At 43.3% G+C, this 24,706-nt stretch overlaps 1 long non-coding RNA gene across 2 annotated transcripts; it reads right to left on the reverse strand.

Annotated features, from left to right (window-relative positions):
* Nucleotides 1-863: 863 nt before the first annotated feature.
* LOC128326375 (uncharacterized) lies at nucleotides 864-19,147 on the reverse strand. Of its 2 annotated transcripts, none has more exons than XR_008308011.1 (5): nucleotides 19,074-19,147; nucleotides 14,400-14,504; nucleotides 6,508-6,622; nucleotides 3,550-3,609; nucleotides 864-1,203 (listed from the first exon to the last, which is right to left on the reverse strand). It is a non-coding gene; the product is annotated as an uncharacterized LOC128326375 (long non-coding RNA). The 2 variants fall into 2 exon arrangements; XR_008308010.1 differs by having other exon boundaries at nucleotides 18,768-19,137.
* Between the last annotated feature and the right edge of the window lie 5,559 nt (nucleotides 19,148-24,706).

The following is a 24,706-nucleotide window of genomic DNA, read 5'->3' on the forward strand; positions in this document are numbered from 1 at the left end:
AATAATATTGTATACTGTCTGATATGTTAATAATAATAATAATAATAATAATAATAATACACTCTATTTGTTAGCCACCCCATATCAAATTGTTCTCTGGGCGACTCACAACAAACATAAAATAAAAACACATAAAATATTAAATCATAACAGACAAAAAAAGGTAAAAAGAAAATACAAAATACAATACAAAGCAGCTTAAAAACTCATTTTAAAATTAGTTAAAAATCAGATCAGATCTGAAAATCAGAATTTAAAAGGCCTGGGTGAACAAAAAGGTCTTTGCCTCACCACAAAAAGAATAAAGTGATGAAGCCAGGTGAACCTTACTGGGGGAGGCTTATCCATAAATGGGGTGCAACCACTGAAAAGGCCTTCTCTGTATTAGCCACCTGCCTCACTTCATTTGGCAGGGGCACATGGAGCAGAGCCTCTGAAGAAGATCTTGCGGTTTGAGTCAGGACATATGGGGCAAGACACTTTTTCAGGTAACCCAAGCCATTTAGGGATTAGAGGTTAAAACCAGGACTTTGAATTGAAACCAGGCCCGGAAACTGAGCTTGCTCCTCAAACTGAGCAACAGCTGTGAGGACACAGCCTAACCCAGAGGCGTAGCTATAACTGGACAAGGGATGTGGAGGACAAATGTCCCTGGGCCTCTGAGGGAGCAGGGCCTACTGGCTGGGTGACAGCTTGTTCTTTGCTCTTCCCCTCATGGCTCTTTAAAGAAGAAGGCAAAGGGGCAGGGGACCATTTTTGCTTTTTGTCCCATGTCCCAGTCCAACCTTGCTATACCCCTAACTTAAGTACTTACTCTCATCCTGCTGCTTACCTTGGATTGTGACCATTGCTATGCTGCGACTACATGCCTTAATTTCTGGCCCCCTGGTTGCTGAATCTTGATTCCTTTATTATTTATTTATTTTTAATAATAAACTTGAAATATTTTTATTATTTATTTATTTATTTATTTATCAATATGTAACAGCTGCTGCTTAGAATATATTGTATAGTTTGCATGTAATCTACTACAAAGCCAGAGGGGGCACTGTAACAAGGAGCTTTAATGAAGGGAAAGGCATTTCCTTCTTGTATCCTTCCTTTGCTCTGTTGTTGTTTGGGCTTTCTGTTATTCTTCTTCCTGTTCCTGTCTCTGAGATGTGTGCATCAGTATATTTTGCATGGACCTCTACCCTTACCCAGCTGTAACCAAGAAAAGTGCTCTGTTAAATGTCCATTGGCATTTGTTCTTCAGTCTTTTAAGATGGAACATAGCGTACAACTGTTTTGACTACACAACTGTTTCTGAGTCCTCTAATCCTGCTTATTTGGAACTGATTCAGTTTTAAATTTGTATGCCATCTTTCAGCTCACAGTAAGCAAAATAAATTCAATTAAAATGCAATTCAATAACAAACATTAGTTTGTGCATTAATTTTATTTGGACCCCAGCTTCCCGCCCCAGCCTTGATAGGCTGTGGGTGCCTTATGGCCACGAACACACTTTAAGCGGTATGCTGACTGCCACTCAAAAATCCCATCTTCTGATAGACACTCCAAGTGCTTACTCTGCTTCAGAGAAACACATTCTCCTGCAGGGTCTGTCTAAGCTTCACAAGATAGGCCTGCCAAAATAGGGTGTCCTGTCTCACAGCACTTCTGTGAGAAAGGGCACTTCAAGCCAGCACCTCAGCTGCGAACACTGCACCCTCACTAGTCTCCATTAAGGAGCAAAACACATCTGCAGCTGCTCTGCTATTAGTCTCCATTACAGAGCAAAACATTTCACAAGGGCGCTTTCCAGATAAGCTGCTCAACAGCAGCAAAATGCTTCCATTCAGGCAAATCACATTCGAAATGTAAACAGCAGGGGGAGCAGTCTTGCAAAAACTGACAACCCCCCCCAAAGCAACAACTTCGTTACGCTGGATATACGACATCATAGCACTATATCGCAGTGATTAAATTGGAAACAAGGCATTGGAAAAATGAACGGCACCCGGCTGTCAGTGTAGGGACTGCAGTGTCACAGCAAAGGAAGTGTGGAAGCACACTTCAGAGATACGTCCTGACCCTTTTTTAGGGTCTAATCTGGAAAGCGCCCAGGAGCAAAAGCACAGAGAATGCAGAAAGGCTTGGACATTCAACCTCCTTCCGCAGAGCCTCCCACTCAAAATGCGCTAGAGGTGCCACCAGTGGGACCGAAGCCTGGGCTGCCTCCACCCCCACAGCAAACACCGCTGCTGTCAGTCCCGATGTTACCTGATCCATTGTTGCAGCCGGAGCTGCCATTGACACTGTCCCCTGTTACTCCGTTGCCATAGTTTCCACCAGCTCCTGCTCCCTTGAACCTAACAGGCAGCCCAGTCTCTACTCCTCTGGCTAAGAAGGGAGCCACCTCTAACCCTGTCTGATCACCTTAAAAGAACAGTGCAAAAAAAGGCAAACAAGAAGCCTGATTGGGCACATCCCTTGGAGGACATGGGGCAGGCAAGAAACACAAAGGCCAAGGCAAAGAAGTGTTCCCGTGCACCGCCAGTTGCAGAGGACACACAGGGAGAGCAACCCAAAAAAAGAGAAAGAAAAAGAAAAGCTTTTTAACACCCCTGTCCTGTGTTCCTTGGGAAAACATCCACAGTTGCCTTCCCCAGAGCGTTTCTCTGTCTCAGAAGAGAGTGTACAGCTTTACAGATCCTTCTTAGATCCTGAGTCCCAATCTGATGACTATGAGGCAAGTGCTGACAGCAGAACCCCAGAATCTCCAGGGTCTCCTCGACACATGTATGAGCACCATTACTGGCATCGTGGAAAGCGCAGATTCTACTCCCCTGATGTGCACAGATCACGCTCCTCCCAGGAGTCATGGAATTATGATGAATATTATGGGCCACATTCGCACTATAAAGACTATTATTTTGAATGTTATGCTCCAGATCCATGCTGTTGCTCCTTGAGCTATCCAGCCTACCATGCCCATAGGAACAAACAAGGCTGTCACCACCATTGTTGCTGTTCTTGCTCACGTTCTAGATCTGCCTCGAGATCCCCGAAGAGACAGGCACATTAAAAAGACAGCCCCCGCAAATAAAGTCCACAGAGGAAAATGTCTCCTCCCCCTCTGTGTCTGCCAGCACCTACTCAGCCAACACGACAAAAGGAAGCATGAATGGCTTTCCTGTCATTCCATCAGACCTGGAAATACCCAGGGTCCCGATGGGGAAACACAGCTCGAGATGAAGGTGGGGAGGGCCTATATGTTGGAGACCCCAACAGAGGAATTCAAGCTGTACACCAAGCATCTCCTTTGCATGGCTTCCTCCCTAGGGCTTGAAATACAGCAACAGTCAACCCCTCTAGAGGACCCAAATTTTGGACTAATGCAGTCTGGCCCTCAGGGATCAATAGCTCTGCCTCTGGTTCCTACATTCACTCAGGTAGTGAAGGCAGCTAGGGAGAAGCAGGCCTCTATACCAACAACTTCAAAGAAACTTGAGAGCATGTATAAGGTGCAGCAAAAGGACTCACAGTATCTCACTAAACATCCCATACCTAATGTGGTGGTGGTGGAGACTGCACAGTCAAAGTCCCATCAAAGATCTTCGTCAGCATCTGTGGACAGAGAAAGCAAAGAGTTGGATGCAATAAGCAAGTGAACCTATTCCTCGGTGAGCCTCCTCTGAAGAGCAGCCTCTTAATCTGGCATGTTGGGCCAGATACCAACACTTCATCCTAAAAATACTAGCCCCTCTCCTAGGGGGTCTCCCTCAGGACCAGGAAGTTGCAGCTCAAACCCTTCTACAGGAGGGTTTCCATGTGGCAAAACAACAACTACACTCTGCCTGCCATGCGGCAGACTGTGGATCACACTTCATGGTCGCAGCAATCTCTCTAAGGAAGCATGCCTGGCTACGCTCATTGTCACTAACATAAGAGGCTAGGGCATGGATAGAGGATTTGCCCTTTGATTGAGAAACTCTGTTTGGACAAAAGACAGATGACACCCTTGAAAGGGTGCAAAAGCTTTGAACCACAGCTTGCTCTATGGGCTTATCCTACTCCTCTTCTTCTACCTCTGGAAACAGGAGAAGGTTCTGGCCTAAACAGCACCAACCTAGACAATCGCCTTCATCATATGATTTGGGCAATTCCTTTCATCAGCATCAGTACTGTTACCAGCAACGAAAGCAGTTACCTTACTCAGCGTCAAAGCCAAGCTCTTCAGCTAAATCTAAGCCATGCTACAGAAAGAGACAATGATGCTACAATCTATAAACTGGATCAATACTACCACACATGGGCATCCATCACCTCAGATGCGTGGGTTCAGGAATAATTCGAAATGGCTACAAAATAGAATTTCAAACCTTGCCCCCAAATTCCGGTATAAGAACTATACCACCATCCTCATACCTATTGGAGGAAATAAAATCTCTCCTCCAGAAAGGTGCAATAGAGAGGGTTCATCAAACAGCTCAGGATGGCATCTTTTCAAGATACTTCACCATCCTGAAGCTAGATGGTGGCCTACAGCCAGTCTTAGACCTGAGAGGTGTGAATTGCTTCATTCGCCACAAGAAGTTTTGAATGGTGATGATTCCATCCATCATGATCCTTCTCTCAGGAAGGGGGTTTGGTTCGCAACTATCAATCACAAAGATGCGTATTTCCACCTCTATTGTCACCCACCACAAAAAGTTCTTGAGATTCCATGTAGCTGGCCAATCTTACCAATACACCATCCTGCCTTTTGGTTTGGCTTCAGCTTTACACATTTCCCCCATTCTGACACCACTTCTTGGATCATATAAGGATCACATTCATACTAAATTTGCTAGGCCTATGCATCAATCACAAAAAATCAAAGCTAAAGCCAACTCAGGCCATAGAATTCTTAGGCACACTCCTAGACTCCCACCAAGAAAAGGCATTCCTCGTGAAACACTGCATTCTGACCATTCAGAAAGCAGTATGCTGTTTCTGGGAATGGAAGGTGCATACTGCTAGCTTAATCCAGTGCTTTTGGGGGCTTATGGCCTCCACGACGGCGGTGCTCCCTCTAGCTTGATACAGCCTGAGGCCACTTCAGGCATGGTTCCTGAGTTGTTTCAAGCCCCATTGCCAGCATCACAACAGGAGGCTTTAAGTTCCCACAAGGATACAGGCATCTACCCTCTGGTAGGTGGACTGTGCCAGCCTGATAAAAGGGAGTTCCTTTCATCGACCATCTCCAACCCTGACAATAACCACAGATGCGTCCACAAAAGGCTGGGGGGGTGCATTTCAAGAACCTGATGGTGGCAGGGAGATGGTCTTGTGCAGAATAACACAGGCACATAAACTACCTGGAGTTGATAGCCATTTTTCGGGCATTAAAATCCTTCCGTCATTGGATCCAGGGATCCCCAGTACTGATCTTGACAGATAACACGACCGCGCATTCCTACATCAACAGACAGGGAGGCACAGGCTCTCACTATGTGTCATGCCTAGCCCTCTAATTGTGGAGTTGGTTCATTCAGAAGAACATATGGCTGGTTGCGGTTTACATAGAAGGAGAAATGAATGCTTAGATGCCCTAAGCAGACAGATTGCCTGTCTCATGAATGGTCATTAGACCTGAGGCCATTACAGAAAGTGTTCCGCAGATGGGGCATGCCTGCATTGGCCTTATTTTCAATACAGTTCAACATGAAGTGTGCCTGATTCTGCAGCAGAGCGAGCAAGGACCACAGGTCCTTGGGTGATGCCTTTCTCAGGAGTTGGAGTTATCAGCTGCTCTATGCCTTTCCACCGATTCTGGTGATCACAAAGGTAATCCAGAAGATAAAGCAGGACAATGCATGAGTCCTGCTGGTAACCCCTTGGTGGCCACGGCAGCCCTAATCACTGCCCTTCTACATCTATCCAGGCAGACTTATCTGCATCTTCCTCTGTCATTTCGACTTCTCATGGAGGACCGGGGAACGAAGTTGCACCCCGTTCCGGACTTTCTCCACTTGACGGATAGAGAGTTCCGTGAACTCAGTGAGGATGTAAAGAGAATTCTTACTGCCTCTAAGAAGCCTTCCACCCAGAAAACCTACGGCCTGAAGTGGAAGCAATTTGCGATTTAGCAATTTGCGATTTACGCCTCCAGCAAAGGCATATCTCCGCAAGATGCCCCCATACCAGTAGTGCTAGAATATCTGTTAACCTTGAAGAAGACTGGTCTTGCTCATTTTTCAATTCGTATTCATTTGGCAGCTATTTCAGCAAAGCATACAGTTACAGGGTTGTTTTGTGACCCAACAGTTATGAAGTTTTAAAGGGTGTGGTTAATGTTTTGCAGTAGCTCCAAAATTGTTATCCTCTTGGGATTTGCAGTTGGTCCTGTCCTGCCTAATAAAGCACCCCTTTGGACCTATGGCTTCATGCAATCTTAATTTACCTACCATCAAAACAGCCTTTCTAGTCACCTCAGCAAGGAGGGTTAGCAAAATAAAAGCACTGAGATGTGACTCCCCATACCTGTTTTTTCATAGGGCTAGAGTGGTACTGCACCCAGACATCAACTTTCTTCCTAAGGTTGTCTCCGAATTCCACCTTTCCTAGGACATATGCTTGCCAGTGTTTTACCCAAATCCTGCAATAGACATGGACAGATCGTATCACTCTCTAGATGTAAGGCGAGCTTTGTCTTTTTATATGGATAGGACAGAACAGCTTTGGCAATCCATTTCGTTATTCATTAGTTACTTTGGCCCCTCTAAGGGTCTTCCAGTCTCAACTCAAAGAATTTCAGCCTGGATAAAGGAAGCTATCGCTCTTTCTTACCAGCTGGTTAAGAAACCCCTACCTTGCCCTTATGGGCCCATTCAACCAGGAGAGTAGCAGCTTCTACAGCTTTTTGGAGCGGAGTTCCTCTGCAGAACGTCTAGAGGGCAGTGACTTGGTCACAGGTTTGTTAGAAACTACGCCCTTGATGTCAAGTCTCAGGCACAGGTTGCATTAGGCTCTGAGGTGCTGCATATGGTCTGCAATTAGGGCTGCCCTCTCTGATGAGGTAAGCCTAGCTTGCTACTATCGCAAGTGTGATGCACAGAGACCACGAGGAAGAAGAGGTTGCTTACCTCTAACCATGGTTCTTTGAGTGGTCTTCTGTGTATTCACACTTGCCTCCCTGCAGCAGCCTATGTGAAAGAAGAAGAAGGGAAAAAATCCTTGGCTCCAGTGGACTCCTAGACTAATGTAAGGAGGGTACTTAGCCAATCATTTTCCTGCTCCTTTTTCTTTGAATGACAAGCTCTGGAATGTTCCAAGGCCATGGCTCTGCGCAGGCGCATACCCAAGTGGGAATGCACAGAAGACCACTTGAAGAACCATAGTTACAGGTAAGCAAGCTGTTGTTCTCTCTGCTGTCCTGAACTCTTCCCCATCCTGCCAAACGAGCAGCCTGCACAGCTCAAGTTAAATCCAGGGCTCCACACTTCTCAGCTGGGGTGGGGGCACTAAAGCCAAATGTCACCTAGGCACCAAAAAACCTAGGGCTGGCCCTACTGGAACCTGACCCCTGCTGAGACTTGACACTGGATCAGCCCAACGCAAGCTGCATCAGAATGCAACGGTGGATGCTACTTCCAAAATTATTTCACCCCTGCCTATGGCGTTAGAGATGTACGTTTTGGGTGGTATAAAAATATGTTAAATAAAATATGTCAAATATGTCCAGAAGATGTAAAATAAAAAGTGGTGAGTGCCTGAGGAAAGGATTGGATACAAGCCTCAGGTACATGACACACAAATGCCAGGCTTACAGGGTATTTTGGTCTTGCATCTGATGCATTACAAAAATGTACATTTACAACCATTTTTTTAACTGCAGCTCTTTTCCAGATACAAGTAGGAAAGTGTAGTAGTGGAAGCATCTGTAAAACAACTTACGTTGGCCATATCAAGATCATGTCGTCTTCTCACTGACATTGAAGCAACCCAGACTAACCATGAGTGTAGAAGATAATGGAATGATGTATTAGGGGACCACCATATAAACACCCACTAACTTCCTCCCCACAGATCAGCTGCTGCACACGTCAACTGCTCAGAGGATTCTGTGGACTCAAAGCAATCTTGGCTCTTATGGAGCTTCTAAGGAAGTTGCTTCATTTGCCTGCTTGAGAGTCCGGCATCAATTCCATTCATCATCTGTTGAGGGATTATGTTTAGCTAGCCTAAGTTATTTTTCTAACAAGCCCAGAAGTGCACAGATTTCCGTGTCTGGGAAAACCAAAGCTTACTAACACATGCAGTGGTTCACTATGTGCAATTTCCCTGCATGTTTCTATATTGTCACAATGCTACTTCCACTAAATCTACAGAGGATTTCCCCCAATGATGTTAATGGGAGTTGGAGCAGTCCCTAAATGAGTAGTGAACATTTGAGCTTTCCTCGATTTATGCTTAATTTCCTAGCTCCAGAGGTTCTGTTTCATCCATATTCCTTATATCATTTTTCATTACTTTCCTTGTTATACTAAGGAAGCAATAATATGTAGAGCAACCAGATGCCTAGATTGTAAAGAACTTAATGTATATTCCCTGTGGTTCAGCAGATTTCCCACATGAAAGGATGAATATATGGAGTATCAAAAACAGTGTTCAAAGTTCATCCAAAATACATAGCTCATTCATAAGCTTATGGTCCAAATTTGTCCATAGGTGCATTTCAACACAGACTTAATATATTATTTTTCTTCACTATTTTGAATAACAGATGTCCTCAGATATGAATGGATGTGTAGATCTTGGATTAATAATTTCAATATTTCATCTAACAAATATTTAAAAAATAGAAAACCTTGAAATTAAAGATAGAGATAGAGATTGTATTACTTTTTGTGTTGTAGTTACATTAATAAACAGATGTTTTTTACTTGTGTACAGGGTTCCCATTCCCTTGTGATAATGCCTACGGGAAACAGGGGATTTATACTAGATTGAGGAGGGAAAGAAGCATCGGAGCTGCAAATCATCCAAAAATCTCATGAAATCTGGGCCATGCCTGTGACCTTAGGAGATTTAATGTACAAGGAGAGACCTAAGGTAAAGGTAAAGTGTGCTGTCAAGTCGATTTCAACTCCTGGCACCCACAGAGCCCTGTGGTTTTCTTTGGTAGAATACAGGAAGGGTTTATCAACCCCTCCTCAACTGGGACCCTATAAAACCAGTTCCTATCTTACAAAGTGGTAGTTGGGAGTAAATAGGTAGTGTCCTACACGCAGTCTGCACCATTAAGAGGCATTTATCGTGGACTCAGCCAGTTACTCTTCATGGAGGCCAAGAAGGTTATTTCTTCATGTTAGTTTTAATGTGCTAGGGGCCAACTTGGTTTTCTCTCTCCCTCTGATGCCTCTGGTCATGTTGTTCGGGTTAGTTTGGCTGGTTGGTCCACTTAAATTAGTGCTCATTATATTATTTGTCACAACTTTCACCTAAAGAGCCAGTGCAGACAAAGAAAAGCACCTGTAAGAGTGTAAGAAAAGCCCATGTAACTGGGAAGGTTATTTTTTATGACTGGTTATACTAGTCACACCAAATATCAGCACAACATGTGATATAGTGTAATAAGCAGAAACCTAGCTCATAACATTGTTATGAGACCAAAATTTTAAAACCCAATGTACACCACCCTGAGTTCCTTGGAGGAAGGGCGTGATAAAGGGAGAAAAAGTAACATCTGTGTAAGAAACGTAAGTGGGCCAAGCCATGTCATTTACTCACCAGAGAATGGGAAGTGATTCTCCACACAACATGTTCTAGTATTTTAGTACAAAGCATGGGGTTAACTCTGCCCCTATGTAACTTTGCCCTCTTTTTTGGACCTTTCATTTAAGATCACACAACACTAGTCATATTAGCTTTGCTCTTCCAGTGTTTCAGATTAGTCATTGTCTACGAATGATATCATTTCTTGGCTTGTTCTTCGTTAGCTGTTCCACTACAATGGTAAAGAATGTAAATTTCATACACTCAGGCACATCTGCTTGGTATATTATAAATTTAATTTAATTTTTATATTTTAAAGGTCTGAATAAAAATATTTCAAGAAGCTAGAGTAGATTTCCAAATGGTACATACATTGCAATTGCTAAACCATTTGTCAGAGCCACCCACTCTTCTAGAACAATTAGTTCATCAATTAAAGCCTCAGACATAAGAACATAAGAACAGCCCTGCTGGATCAGGCCCAAGGCCCATCTAGTCCAGCATCCTGTTTCACACAGTGGCCCACCGGATGGTGCTGGAAGCCTACAGCAGGAGTTGAGTGCATGCCCTCTCTCCTGCTATTACTTCCATGCAACTGGTACTCAGAGACATCCTGCCTTTGAAGCTGGAGGTGGCCTCTAGCCCTCTAACTAGTAGCCAATGATAGACCTCTCCTCCATGAAGTCATCCAAACCCCTCTTAAAGACATCCAGCTTCTTGGCTGTTACCACATCTTGTGGCAGAGAATTCCACAAGCCGATTATGCACTGTGTGAAAAAGTACTTCCGTTTGTTGGTCCTAGATTTCCTGGCAATCAATTTCATGGGATGACCCCTGGTTCTAGTGTTATGAGAGATGGAGAAGAATTTTTCTCTATTCACTCTATCATGTCTCCCCGCAGTCATCTTTTTTCTAAACTAAAAAGCCCTAGATGTTGTAGCCTTGCCTCATAAGGAAGGTGGTCTAGGCCCCTGATCAACTTGGTTGCCCTCTTCTGCACCTTTCCCATTCTACAATATCCTTTTCTAGATATGGTGACCAGAACTGTCCACAGTACTCCAAGTGTGGCCACACCATAGTTTTGTATAAGGGCATTATAATATTAGCAGTTTTATTTTCAATCCCCTTCCTAATGATCCCTAGCATGGAATTGGCCTTTTTTACAGCTGCCACACATTGAGTTGACACTTTCAACGAGCTGTCCACCACGACCCCAAGATCCCTCTCCTGGTCAGTCACCAACAGCTCAGATCCCATCAGCGTATACTTGAAATTGGGGGTTTTCATCCCAATGTGCATCACTTTACACTAGCCAACATTGAACCGCATTTGCCACTTTGTCGCCCACTCCCCCAGTTTGGAGAGGTCCTTTTGGAGCTCCTCACAATCTGTTTTGGATTTCACTACCCCAAAGAGTTTGGTATCATCTGTATATTTGGCCACCTCGCTGCTTACCCCTGCTTCTAGATCATTTATGATTAAATTATGAATAAGAAATTATGAATAATAAATAAATAACAGTTTAACTAAAATGTAATAAATGTCATTGGTAAAATTCCATTGAAAACAAAAAGGAATAAACGTGTTTAAGAGCAAGTGACTCAGCTGAAGAACATTCTGAAATGCATACATCTACACTCCAAATTCATATCTGTTAATACCAAATTATGGCTTCCTCCAAATAATCCTGGGAATTTTTATGCATGATTTCATGAATGTGCTGCAGATTTTCTATTGGACATTCCTAGCTCCTCGCACAGAACTACTGATTCCAGGTTACATGAGGGGAAGGAAATATGTACTAGAACAGTTTATGTTTGTAATGTAGTTTTGCTCTGAGCTTCATGTGTTTTCTTGCGTCCTAGTTTGCAGACTGGTTGCCCCTCAAAATATTTTTTTTACTTCTAGGCCCTTTTTCTTTTCTTTTCTTTTCTTTTTATTTCTAGGCCCTTTTTTGGATACACATTTATATCTGCCTTTTGATCGCCAAAAACCCCTAAGGTGGCAGGAGATCTTCTCATACTAGTGTTGCCAACCCTCCAGGGCTGGCCTGGCGTCTCCAGGAACTGATATAATTCTCCAGGTGACTATTGAAAGCAATCACAGAAATTTTAATGATTTGATATTGTAAAATAAAATGCGGGGGCGGGGGGACATTTGGGCAGGAAAAATTCTTCACGAATAGCTTCACTCAGAGTTGGGAACCCAATTCATACATATCCTTTAAGTCTTCTTTTATACACTCACATCACATAAGGCCTTTCGCAGCTGACTGCTCCTCCAGTATTCACCCTATTCAGATGTTATTTACAAAGACAGTGTGCATGTGTACACGTGTCCCAAAACGCTCCAAAAGTCCCTCCCAGCCATATCACTCACACTCACCCACCATACTCTTCACAGATATGGCAGCATTCTTCGGAAGAGGAAAATGCCATAACCATGATGGTGGACGTTTCCATGATCTACAGGATGGGATATCTGACACACCACTTACAGAAATGGCTGCCATCAGTGCTGCTGCATTTGCCTCTTCTGATAAAAGCTGCCATAACCGTGACGAGTGTGGTAGAGGTAAATGATGTGCCGTGACAGGGCTTCTGGAGCACTTTGGGATGCAATCCTTTCCACTTCAACAGTACCCCCTCTCTCTTTAACAGTTTGTATTGATTTATTTATAGTATGTCTATCTGGTCCTTCCAGCATATTACTGCTCCTGCAAATTAAGTAATGCTTTAAAATGCACGCACACACACGCAGAGAAATTTATTATTAAATTACTGATACTCTTGCTACTGCTTTTCAACAAAAGTTTGCAAAATGGTTTGCATAGAAAAATAAACAAATAAGGTGGTCCCCCTAAAGGGGTGCTCTGTCTAAAAAGAAACAAAAGATAGGCAACATCAATAATCCCTGGAGGGATGCTGTGCTAGGAATGGATAGGACAGTTGCTCTCCACCTACTAAATTGAAGAGAATAAGAGAATCATCACTGGAAAAGGTGCCTCTGCTCAGTTCGCAGGGGTTCTACTGATTAGCTACTGGTACACACACACACACACACACACACACACACACACACACACAGACAGGCATTTGTAGATAGGGGTGTGCATGAACTAAAAAATGTGGTTTGGCTTGAACCTGAATCTAATTTGAGCTGAACTGCATGCTGCCAAACCGATTTGACTGAACCAACTAGTCCAGTCCATGTGCCTGAAATGGTCCATTCTGTTTGCCTGAACTGGTTTGGAGGTTCAGCGGCTAATACTTGTAAAGGGGAATCTGGGTAGGATTCTCCTTTACACTTAAAGAGGTGGGGGCCCTGGCTCATATGAAGGGGCAGCTGTGTGGACAATGGTGAGAGAAGTAGTTAAAAAGGTCTTCTTACCACTCAGCACATCTGCCAGCACCGCCTCTCCCTCCACCCCAGCACAGCCCATATCTGAAGTGTGCACAATCCTCCCTCTTTTACTAAGCTGCCCACACGGATCACACACGCTTCAGATATGGGCTGCACCGGTGGGGGGCAGGGGGCGGTGCCAGCAGCCATGCTGGGCAGTAAGAAGACCTTTCTAACTATCTCTCTCACCGCCCCTCATTTGCCTATTCCATGCCAAACCAGTCCTCCCAAACCAGTTCAGTCTGTGATCAAACCTCCAAACCGGTTTGAGGCAAAGCGGTTCAGCGCCAAACTGTTCATGCACACCCCTATTTGTAAACAGGATGCCTAAATTAGTGTAGGCATTCTTGTGGCGTGTTCCATATTGTCGTAGAACCTGTGTCCAAATGCAGCAGCCTGGGCGGGCATGGGACTTCCTGAGAGGTGACAATGAGTCAAATTTATGAAACATTTTATTGTGAAAAGCAGGGATTCATGAGTATCGAGAACACTCACACACCCACCAACACCTCACAGATGAAAACAAGGATACACTTGTAACAACCCATTCTCATACCAAGGATTACTTCCCAAGCACCCCATCAACTATTGCTAAAGACTAGGTTCCACCTGTTTGATGCGGTGTTTTCTGCTTCGTCCCTTAGTGTGAGGGGCTTAGCTGTAATTCAACGAAAGGAGGGACAAATGTCCCTGGGCCCCTGAGGGAGGTGGACCCACTGGTTGGGTGACAGTTTGCTCTTTGCTTTCCCCCTCGTGCATCTCTGAAGAATGGAGGGCAGGGGCACATCTTCACTTTTTGCCCCAGGTCCCACGCCAACCTTGCGACATCCCTGCTTAGTGTTGTGTATGCATTTATATGCAGGTGCACAAGAGACACATCACTACCAACCACCCACTTAGAGATTTATTTTTTAGAAATTCTGAGGAAGGAGCTGATTCCTGAAGAATGACAACTCCAGCAACTCAGGTGGTAAAAAAAAATTGAACAAGGCATCCCAAAGAGGTAAATAGTGACAGAATCCAGAAAATAAGGCCTGCCCTTGGTTTAAACAAACAAACAAACAAACAAACAAACAAACAAACAAACAAACAAACAAATGGATAGTTGGAACCTATGCATTCAGAATGACTAGGTAGATGACTAGGCCAAGGCTATTATGCATTGCGGTGGGAAACCTCAGGCTGAAGCACTAGAATAAAATGGTTGAATAAAATATGATAGAATACAAATTGATATTCTGAAGTAAGTCTCTTACCAGGCAACACAGCCATCAGCCTTCATACCTCTCTCTCCCTTGAGATGCCAAATGACAAATTCTTACATTGTTTTATCTTTCATGGTCCTGAATCCAAGATTAAATCTATAATGGCAAAACAGCTATAAATTTCTCAGCTCACAAAATTATAGTTACTTTTAAATGAATTTCATTGGATGAGCTTAACTCAGCTCTACTTAACCTGTCTTGAATCTGGTTGTAAATTTCTAGGCCTAGTCACAAAATTGCAACAAAGGGGTTGCTTTATATGTTAATTTTCCAAAACCAAATGAAAATTTCAGCTTTATTGTTGTCACTAAAAACCTGTTTTTCTTTTCAACTGTAATTCCCATGAGAATGCATGTTAAATTAAAATCTTCCAGTGTGGCATCCCTCTTTTTTTTTTAACTACCTAAAGATCAAACAGCTTGACACAGCAAAAATTCTCATGAGTTTGAGAAAAATGCTGATTGGTTTGTTGGCTGGTGGCCGGGGAAATGTTATGACCGAGTAATTATGTGTTCTGGACAGATGTATTAACCAGGCTTCTGACTGGAGCCACTGGGTATTATTTTAGTCATAAGGCTACAGGAAAGGCATCATTTTCAAAGCACTGGCTAACCAGCACTGCTTTAGAGATGCTTCAGCCAATGACTCCTTGGCAACAACTTTAAAAACTTTACTTCTGATATAGTAAACAAAAATGACATTAGAGGATTTTCCATTTCAGAAAAGTTCATTTCTACTGAAATCATTGAAAATGATTGTTGTTAAGTTTCCCATCCTTGTTTGAATATGTTCCTCAAATGACTTGAAGTAGTAATGAGAAACTAGTCAAAAAAATATTTTTAATTGCTGTGTTGGACATCTACTTATGCCATATAACCCGATAGCCAGCAAGGTTCCCTACATATTTCCTTTCTCCTCAAACACATTAATAACCTAGTGTTGTATTCACTCAAGTAATCTGTTGTGTTTTGTTGTTCAGAAGTTTTTCCCAGTGGGATCCTAGAAAGAGAGAAAGAGAGAGAGACAGAGAGAGAGAGAGAGGAGGGGGTGGGGTGCAGTCAGAAAGAAAAGGGAGGGAGGGAAAGAAGAAGGAGAAAATGAAGTTGTTTCTGGAATAAAGTCTTAGTTAAATCCACATGAGATTGTTGTTTTTTTTGTGTGTGTGTTTTTTTTACAAGGGAAGCAGTTATAAAACCTAGCAATCCAGCCCAACTCACCAATCTCTAGATTAAACCAGCCTCTTCCTTATCAAATAATTCTGCCACTCAAGTACTTAAAACAACAAAAAGTATTGTGGCACCTTAAAAACTAACATAGTAATTGCAGCATAAGCTTGCGTGGACTAAAGTCCATTTCATTAGATGCAACAGATGTGGACAAATGTGGGCTCTAGCCCACAAAAACTTATAGTAAAATAAAGGTTTTTAAGGTGCCAAAAGACTCCTTGTCCTTTCTGCCAGAACACAGTTACCTGCTTGATGTTACTTGGCATGGCAAAGGAAGACAAAACTAGCTTTGGTTAGCCTGGCATAAGAGGAGACTGGAGAAACCACTTTGGTGAGGTTTTATAGTGCAGAAGGCAAAGGACTCTAAGGGACATCCTCACTCTGTCCTGCATCATTGACCTGCATCATTGCACAACTGCAAGGTGTAGCCACAGGCCCAAGCCATCAGCTAAGTGCTACTTTCTGAAAGAGAGAGAGGACTACCAAGGCCCATTCCAGTCAGAGACACTCTGATCCCAAGATTCTCACTTCTCTGGCCTGCTCCATCTCATGCCCAGCCTCTTTGGGAAGCAGGCTTTTATAGGGTTCATTTCCATCTCCTGTTGTAGGCCTTAGGAGGCCTCAACTGAGATCTCCCAAATGCAAAGCCAGGAGGTGGTGCTTATGCTTTCTCTTCCCTCACCCTGCAGCCTCCCCTACCCAGGCCCTGTTGCAGTAGCAAATGGGCCTATACCCAGGAGAGTGGATTTTATGATAGCAAGTATGAATTGTCCCTTTTTCTAAGCATGGTCCACCTTGGTTTGAATTCAGATGGGAGACCATGTAATCACTTTCATGCTTGTACGCAAAAGGTCCCAGGTTCACTCCCTGGCATCTTTAGGTAGAGCTGAGAGAATCCCCTGCCCATAATTTTGGAGAGTCACTCAATATAGAGCCGGTCAATGTAGACAAAACTGAGCATTGGACCAGTGGTCTGATTGGTATAAGACAGCTTCCTATGTACAGCAAAAAATTCCTACAAACAAAAACAAATCCAAGGTGAATTTAATAACACAGCAGGAAAAGAACCCCAGAATATTGATCATCTAATATATTATAATTCTCACTTTTTAATCAAGTGGGCCCACTTTCAGCATCCTGGACAGCCCTGGCCCATATACGTGGTGGTCACATATCCGAGCCAGGGCTGCCAAAGATGCTAAAAACCTTAGGACCATCCGTTTGGCTCTTTTTCCATGTTTACACTCTGCCTTTCTCCCTTGCCAGGCTGCTGCTGCTGTCACAAAAACCTCAACAAGCTATTATATCAGCTGATGCATAAAATATGTGGTCTAGATCTCTTTGATCTAGACAGCATAGTGAGCATTCAGGTCAGCAGGGGCCTCAGTGCTGCCTACATGGCTATTCAGGGTATGGATATGACCTGCAAGAAGTTAAAATAGTTTTGCTTCTTTGATAGATCTAAAACTCCATTCCAGAAACTCCACTAGTCATCCAAAAATTGAGCTCAAGGCTCAGTTAGAAAAGTAAAACCACATTAGTTTCTTGCATCACCTGAAGCACCCATTGCTGGCAATCTTGGCAAGCTAGCCCAAGCTTCATGAAACCTATTTGTCAGCTTTCAAGCACCTGTTGGCAGGGGCGTAGCTAGTGCTCTTCAAAGGTGTCCATGTGCACAGACCCTGTCATCTGCCCCTTGTCCCTCCCCCTCCCTACTCCAACAGCTTGCCACTGTGGCTTGCTTGTTTCCAGCCCTGCTACCCGCCACCTCCAGTGTTTGCTTCCTGCCCTGCTGCTCCTCTCTGTTGCTGCTCTTCATCAATACTGCTCCTCACCTGACGCTTGGTAGCTATTTCACACAGAGGTGAGGGGGTGTTCTATGGCTACTCTTTTCAGTCAAATGAGGAGAGAAAGCATAGAAACCCTCAGCACTGCATGAGCCAGCTACAAAATGCAAAGTGCACATGCGTCTTGATGCCTAATCCAGGTGCATGCATGCCTTCCATTTTGTAGCTGGTGTGATGACTCCCATGGGGGCCGTGGAGAAGGATTCTACAAATGAAGCCCCAGAGCAGGGGGACCAGCCTGAAAATCTGGCTGGCTCAACAGAACCAAAGCTGACAGGCTTGCAGGCCCCTCTGCCTCCTTTCCTCCCTTCTCCTGATGAAGCCTCCAAGGCCACTGAAGGCAAGGTTCCTGCCCCAGATCCCCGACAGTGACATTTGGCCAGAGTACAGGCTCAGGAGGAGGCACGCTGGAGGTCAGAGAGGCTAGACAGGTGTCCCAGCTCTAGCTTGATAAGCCCCAACTGCAGTTGGGTGGGGGTCTCAGCACTCTGCCTATTTAGAGCAGCCTAGAAGCTGGGTCTGTGCTGGAAACAGCGGCTGTAGTGACCAGCCCGACTGTTAGCAACCTTGACCCATGTGTTCTTGTCTGACCCTGAGCCGGGTCTCACAATCAGTGAGACCCGGTTTGGGAAGGGAAGTGGGGAGAGCGGGCTAAGCTCTCTCTCTCTCTGCACACGAGCAGGGCAGGAGCCCTGGGCGGCTGGATCAGCCACCCACACAATTGCTGGCTCCATAACGGAGCCGGCGGGGGCTGGGTAGTTTGGGGGGCACATGGCCCCCGGAAGCTCCAGTATGCCCTGCACAAGTGAGCAGGGCATACTGGAGATACGCCCAGAGCTGGGAGGTGGCTTTTCACCTCCCCTCTGGGGGCCTACTTGTGAGTAGCAGTGGCCCGTAGCCGCACCGCGGCTACTCACGATCAGAAAAACCGGGTTTGCGGAGCACTTGCTCCGCAAACCTGGTTTAAGGGGAGAGCTACTTAGGCTGGTTAACCGCCGGGAGGCAACTGGGCTCGGCTGCAAGCCCGGTGGCTCCCACGATCATCCGAAATCAGGCTAGGCTCCCCTAGCCCAATTTCAGCTGATCATGGGAATAGCCTCTCTTTTTCATGTGTCTCCCAATCCCGTTGACTTCCAGGTTTAGACCTCTGGCAATATTTGTGGCTCTCTGATCGTCCATCCTTTGGTGATGCTACAACCTAAGGAGTATACTCATGGGTCAAATGGGCCGTAACCCAAAATTTGGCTTAAAATAAGCCAAATCTGGCAACATCTGACTTTCCGTACCTGTCTTTCCTTTCCGGCTCTCCTCACCCCTCTGAAAAGAGTGCTTTTTGCAGCTGCTGGGCAGTCAGACAAGGCAGGTCATTACAGCTGGCCACATAGCAATAAGAGGTTCTATGGAACGGAATCACAGAACACACACTACACGCACTCCGCTGCATGAACCCACTACCAAACATCAGGGGCAAGGAGTGGAAGGGAAGGAGCAGGAGGAGCAGCAGTGGTGGCGGCAGGTAAAAAAGAGTAAACACAAAAGAAAAAATAAAGGGCGGGATGAAGTTCATTTATTTAATATAGGCCCCTGCTGACCTTGTTGGGAATTACCACTAATGCTAGAAGTGTGTGCAAGAACATTGATCTACAGCAGGCCTGCTCAACTTAGGCCCCCAAGCTGTTTTTGGAGTACAACTCCCATAAGCCCCAGCCACAGGGGCCAATAGCCAGGGATTATGGGAGCTGTAGGCCAGCATCTGCAGGAGGGCCGAAGTTGAGCAGGCCTGATCTACAGCAATAGAGAGGTTCACAAAATATACCACAATCAGACTGTCAAGTTTTTTTTTAGATTTAGAGGTGGCATTAACTTTTTCTTAAAAGCATTTATTATAAGTAAACATGATGGTGCAAATTTATTATTATTTGGAGTACCTTTCCATTTTAGATTTTAAAAAACACACAAAACTCTTAACAGTACAATCCTAAACTTATTTACTCAGCAGTTAACCACAAAGTTCAACAAAGCTTACTCCTAATAAGTGTGTGTATGATGGTAGCTCGAGATAGTAGAGAAAATAGAAAGTTGGAGAGAAAAGAAGAAACCTAGGAATACTATTCAGACTTTGGGGATATATGACAAGAGCATTCAACTATTATTATTGGCATTTAGCATTATTCTATATGCAATCTGTTTAGAATTTTCAATTTTAAGTTTTAATTAAACAGGATGACTGATTAGCATAACTGTAACTAATCTATACTGATGTTTGCCAACAGAAGGTGTTAGTGAGGAAATATATGGGGATGACCAAGTCAAAATTACATCAAACGTTTGATCTGCCCCATACATCTCATCTTTGCAAACCTTTGCCTTTCAACCCAGAACTACAGTGAGAGGCGGAAAGATATACAGCTGATGCTTCAAGCTGAATGACACCACGATAAACTAGGGTTTCTCCAGAAGATAAAATACATCATAAATCGATCCAACACTTACCTCATTTTAAATATTACTGTCTTCTTTTATCAAGTAACACTATATAACCTCCCTTTACCTACCTCCTCCCCATATTTTATTTGGGATTTTAATTCTGAGCAATGATCACAACCAGCATTTAAAAAAAATTAAAATAGGATATATGGTTTTTGAGGTTTAGGTTATCTGACTGAAATATTTAATTAAAAGCTTATAGGGATATTATTTTATTTTCTGCAGAGAATGTCAGTGGAACAGAGGGTGTTAATTCTATTCCATATTTATCATCTAAAGAAATAACCCCCTCTTAAAAATAAAACAAAAACATCAAGGTCTCTTTATGGCTTCCTGCTAGCAATGAATGGACAAAATATTGATCTGTCAAGTTTAACTACTTTAAGCTAGTCAAGTGTGAAATTAGAAGAGTCATTCTCTGTGCTATGGGATACTTGTGCCCCTTAACCAATTAATTGCCATATGTTTTGAAAACACAGAAGTATATTATCATCAATACTAATTATGTATTTACTAATCTCAAATTTTATAAGGTGCTTGGGGTTAGGAACAACAGAATACATAATTAAAATAATAGGATACAGAAATTAAAATGGCCACCAACCTACTTCAATCTGGCCAATTAAAAACAATTTAGTGTGAAGGTATATTTCATATATTAACATGGGGAAGTGGGAATAAAAACTCACTTCTTTTTGGCTGGGGTTTCATACAGTATTATAGCTGTAATGTATGCAAGAGTGGGACCACAAGCACGAGCAACAGAACAGACTGTCATCCAGGTGATCCAAGTAGCCGGGGCTTGTATATATTACAACTGCAATGTGCAGCCTCAACAGAAAGAAACAGGGTTTTTTAGGTGGCAACTCAATGGTGACATTTGAATTTGAGTCTAAAGTGCTTCTGGGGAGTATATAGGCTTAGGATCTGGTGGACATCTAGGATAGGGGTTCCCAAACTTGGGTCCCCAGATATTGTTGTATGGCAACGCCCATCATCCCAGCCACAATGGCTGAAGGATGATGGGAGTTGTAGGCCAATAACATCTGGGAGCCCAAGCTTGGGAACCCCTAATCTAGAGAAAGACTGTCCACCATTGTGGGGCAGCCATTGATAATACCTCTCTACATATGCCTATATGCATAATTAGTCATAATAGTAACAGAGACAATATTAAGTCAAGTAGCCAGCCCACGGATTCTACTTTCAAGAATCGGGGTTGCTTCTGCCATTTCTTGTGCTGATGTGCCCAAGAAATGGCACTGTTTTGGTGCACGCTAAGGTACCACAACACTTGCTACCAAACAGTTTAGAGACTGTATTCTAGAAGCAATATGCCACAGATGTTTTGGAATCAGAAACATGTATTTAAAAATATGTAGGTCAAGGGGTTGTGGTGGCATGAAGGAAGAAAGCAGAGAGGATGGTGGGGGGCGGGGCATAAAGGCACCCTACCAGTTTGGCAAAAAGTGCCCCCTGCTGTTCACTTTTTTCAGGAAAGCTGCCTTCAGTTGAGTAATGCAGAGAGGGCCCTGATTGTCAACAGCAACAGCAACAGTCACGATTGATGTCATCACTGACTCCGTGTAAGGTGTTTGAGAATGCAGGAAATTCTCAAGGTCTGTCCTCTATCTACTAGGAAGCATTTTTCCCCCCATGATTAAATCAAGACCTGTTGACTGTAGTTGATATATAAGCAAGGGTTACTGAAAGACCAGCTTTGCTCCTTCCAGTGTAGCAGAAAATCTGGTGGAATTTCACTTGGAATTTCTTTGAACTGAGCAAATGAATTTTTAAGCTATGAACTCTTAAAACTTAGATTATAAATCACTGCATGAGATTTGATTATTTCAGAAAACATAAGATCCGCACCCTGCTAACATAACTGTCCTTTAATACTGCAAAATCATGCTTTGGAGGGCAACCGATAAAACCACCAAAACCTGTAAATTTTCATATTGTACAGTACCACTGAATTCAATGGAACTACTCTAGAGTAAGCAGGCGCTGTATTTCAGTGAGATGTGTAATTGGGTAAAGAATTGTAGCTTTGTTCTCATAAACTTTTCATGTCCATTAACTAGTTTTTTACACACACATTCAAAATGAATGAGAATAAGCAATTGATTTGTGGGTTGTTGTTTTTCTATTCATTGTATGAAATATGATCCAGATATGTATTGTCTATTTTGTGGACAGAAACATGGTGTGTTATTCCAGCTTCCTTCATTCAAAATAATTTGGAGGAATGTTTTGTACATATTCTTAGCTGTCCACAAATCACTTCAACCAGAGTATTTGCACTTAAAGCATTGTAGAGTGTTAACACCTATCAGAGTCAGATCCATAGCATCTACAAGGTAATAATACTGGCACAGTAGTGCCAGTATAGGTAAGATGAGAAGTTGTTTCAACATTCCACCATAATGAGCCCTGAATATTCTATTGCTCATAAAATCAAAAGTATTAATGTCTGTTTGGATACATCCTCCCCAGCCCAACGTCCAGCTGAAAGACGAAGGCAAAGTGTGGGTGCATAAGTCTCATTTCTGAAGCCAGCATCCTAGACAAGACTGTACAAAGCCTTTACAGCTCATATGGCACAGAAAGTAAGATGGCCACCTTAACTTGCCGTGTCCATGCTTTTTAGAGCATGAGTAAAAATGTAAAGCATCTTAACTCTCCTCTTAAACCAAAGGTTTTTAAATATCTGAATATGTTATTGATTGATTGATTGATTGATTTGATTTGATTTGATTTCTATACCACCCTTCCAAAAATGGCTCAGGGCGATTTACACAGAGAAATAATAAATAAATAAATGTTAACTATGATGTAGGAAGAGATATGCACTCTTAAACTCAACAATTATGTTGCAACAAGGTATGGGCAAGCTGGACATTCACCCAAGTTGCCTACTTGAAGGGGGTGCCAAGTTGGGTTTGGTGACTTGCTGTTTGTTGGGTCAGGTGAACAAGAAAGGAAACAATATGGCAATACTAAGGAACTATTGGGAGGTGGGGTTGAAGTGCAAAAAGCACTCCTCGACCAGGGCAGAATTTATTGTAGGACTTTAGAATAAACAGTGCTCTGCGTGAGGAGTGCCTTTGGCTGCAACTTTTCAATATTCTCAGTGTGCCAGATGAAAGATTTAGATCAGTACTTGGAATTGCCCACAAAAACGATTTGCTAAATTCCTTTCCTCAGTTTTTCTTCAGTTTCCCTCCCAGGATCAATCTATTAGACTCTATTAACCAAAGGCGGAAAGATGTTACCTATGAGCCCTGGGAAGCACTTGCTAGGAGATAGCAAGAAGGAGGCAAGAGTGAATAGGTTTCTTTGTGCTTACTCTGTTGGGATGCAACTTATTAAGAACCTTTTTCGGGTGCACTGTATTGGAAATTCTCTGTGGTGAGAGAACCCCTTTCTCATTATAGCAGAGTGCACAGAGGCACAACACAGAGGAATTTAGTTAGGCATGCCTGTATGCTGAGAGTAAAGTAACTTGGAGCCAATTCATAGTTTCAAATTAATATATAAGGCATTTATTAAGGAACTCCATTCTAGATAGGAAAGTGAGGAGTTAGGATCTCTAATCTATCTATCTAGCTGGATGCAGATGGATTCTGCATCTTTTCTGCACACATGGTACAGGGAGAGGAGCTTGCCATGTTGCAAGGTAGAAGGGCAGGTAGGGAAGAGAGAGAGGAAGGAAGTTGAATCCCTAAGAGTAGCAATCTACATTTCAAAGGGATGCATCAGAGCAGTGGAGAAGTGATGACCAATGTCTTGACCCTCTAGCCCTCTGACTCACTAGTCTGTCCTCCACTGTCTGAGACAAGAGACAGCGCAAAGTCCTTTAACTTCCAACACACTGAACCTATGACATCCTTCCAAAGAGTAGCAACCATATAGTGCAGAAGCTTATGGCAAAAAGGAAAATAATACTAATAATAATAATAATGTAATGAGCATGTGGAGTACACAGTTAACAATCAATGGCGAGACACTTGGACAGGTTAGCATTAGAAGAGGCATTTTCCAAGGGGACTCACTATCCCCTCTGTTGTTTGTAAGCGCCATGACCCCACTTTCACAAATACTAAACAAAACAGGCCTCAGATACCAAACATCTAAAACATCAAGTAAAATCAACCATCTGCTGTACATGGACGATCTGAAGTTGTATGGAAAGTCCCAGTCAGAAATCGAATCACTGCTAAACACTGTCCATATATTCAGTAGGGATATAGCAGTGGAGTTTGGACTAGACAAGTGAGCTACATTAATAATGAACAGAGGGAAAATAAGAAAAACAGAAGGAATAGAACTGCTGAATGGAAGCAAGATCAAGAACCTGGAAGAGAAAGAAAATTACAAATACCTGGGCATTCTCCAGGCTGATAACATCGCACACACTGAAGTTAAAAGAAAAATTGGAAGTGAATACATCAGGAGAGTTAGAAAAATCCTCAAGTCCAAACTCAATGGCGGGAACACCATACAAGCCATCAACACCTGGGCTATACCTGTTATCAGATACAGTGCAGGAATAATAGACTGGACCCAGGCAGAGCTAGAGATGCTGGATCGTAAGACCAGGAAAATCATGACCATCAATCATGCTCTGCACCCCCGCAGTGATGTCGATAGGCTATACCTCCCTCGCAGCTCAGGTGGAAGAGGAATGCTGCAAGTCCATCAAACAGTAGAGGAGGAGAAAAGAGGCCTTGAAGAA

Source organism: Hemicordylus capensis, chromosome 5 (assembly GCF_027244095.1).
Source record: "Hemicordylus capensis ecotype Gifberg chromosome 5, rHemCap1.1.pri, whole genome shotgun sequence".
NCBI lineage: Eukaryota > Metazoa > Chordata > Lepidosauria > Squamata > Cordylidae > Hemicordylus > Hemicordylus capensis.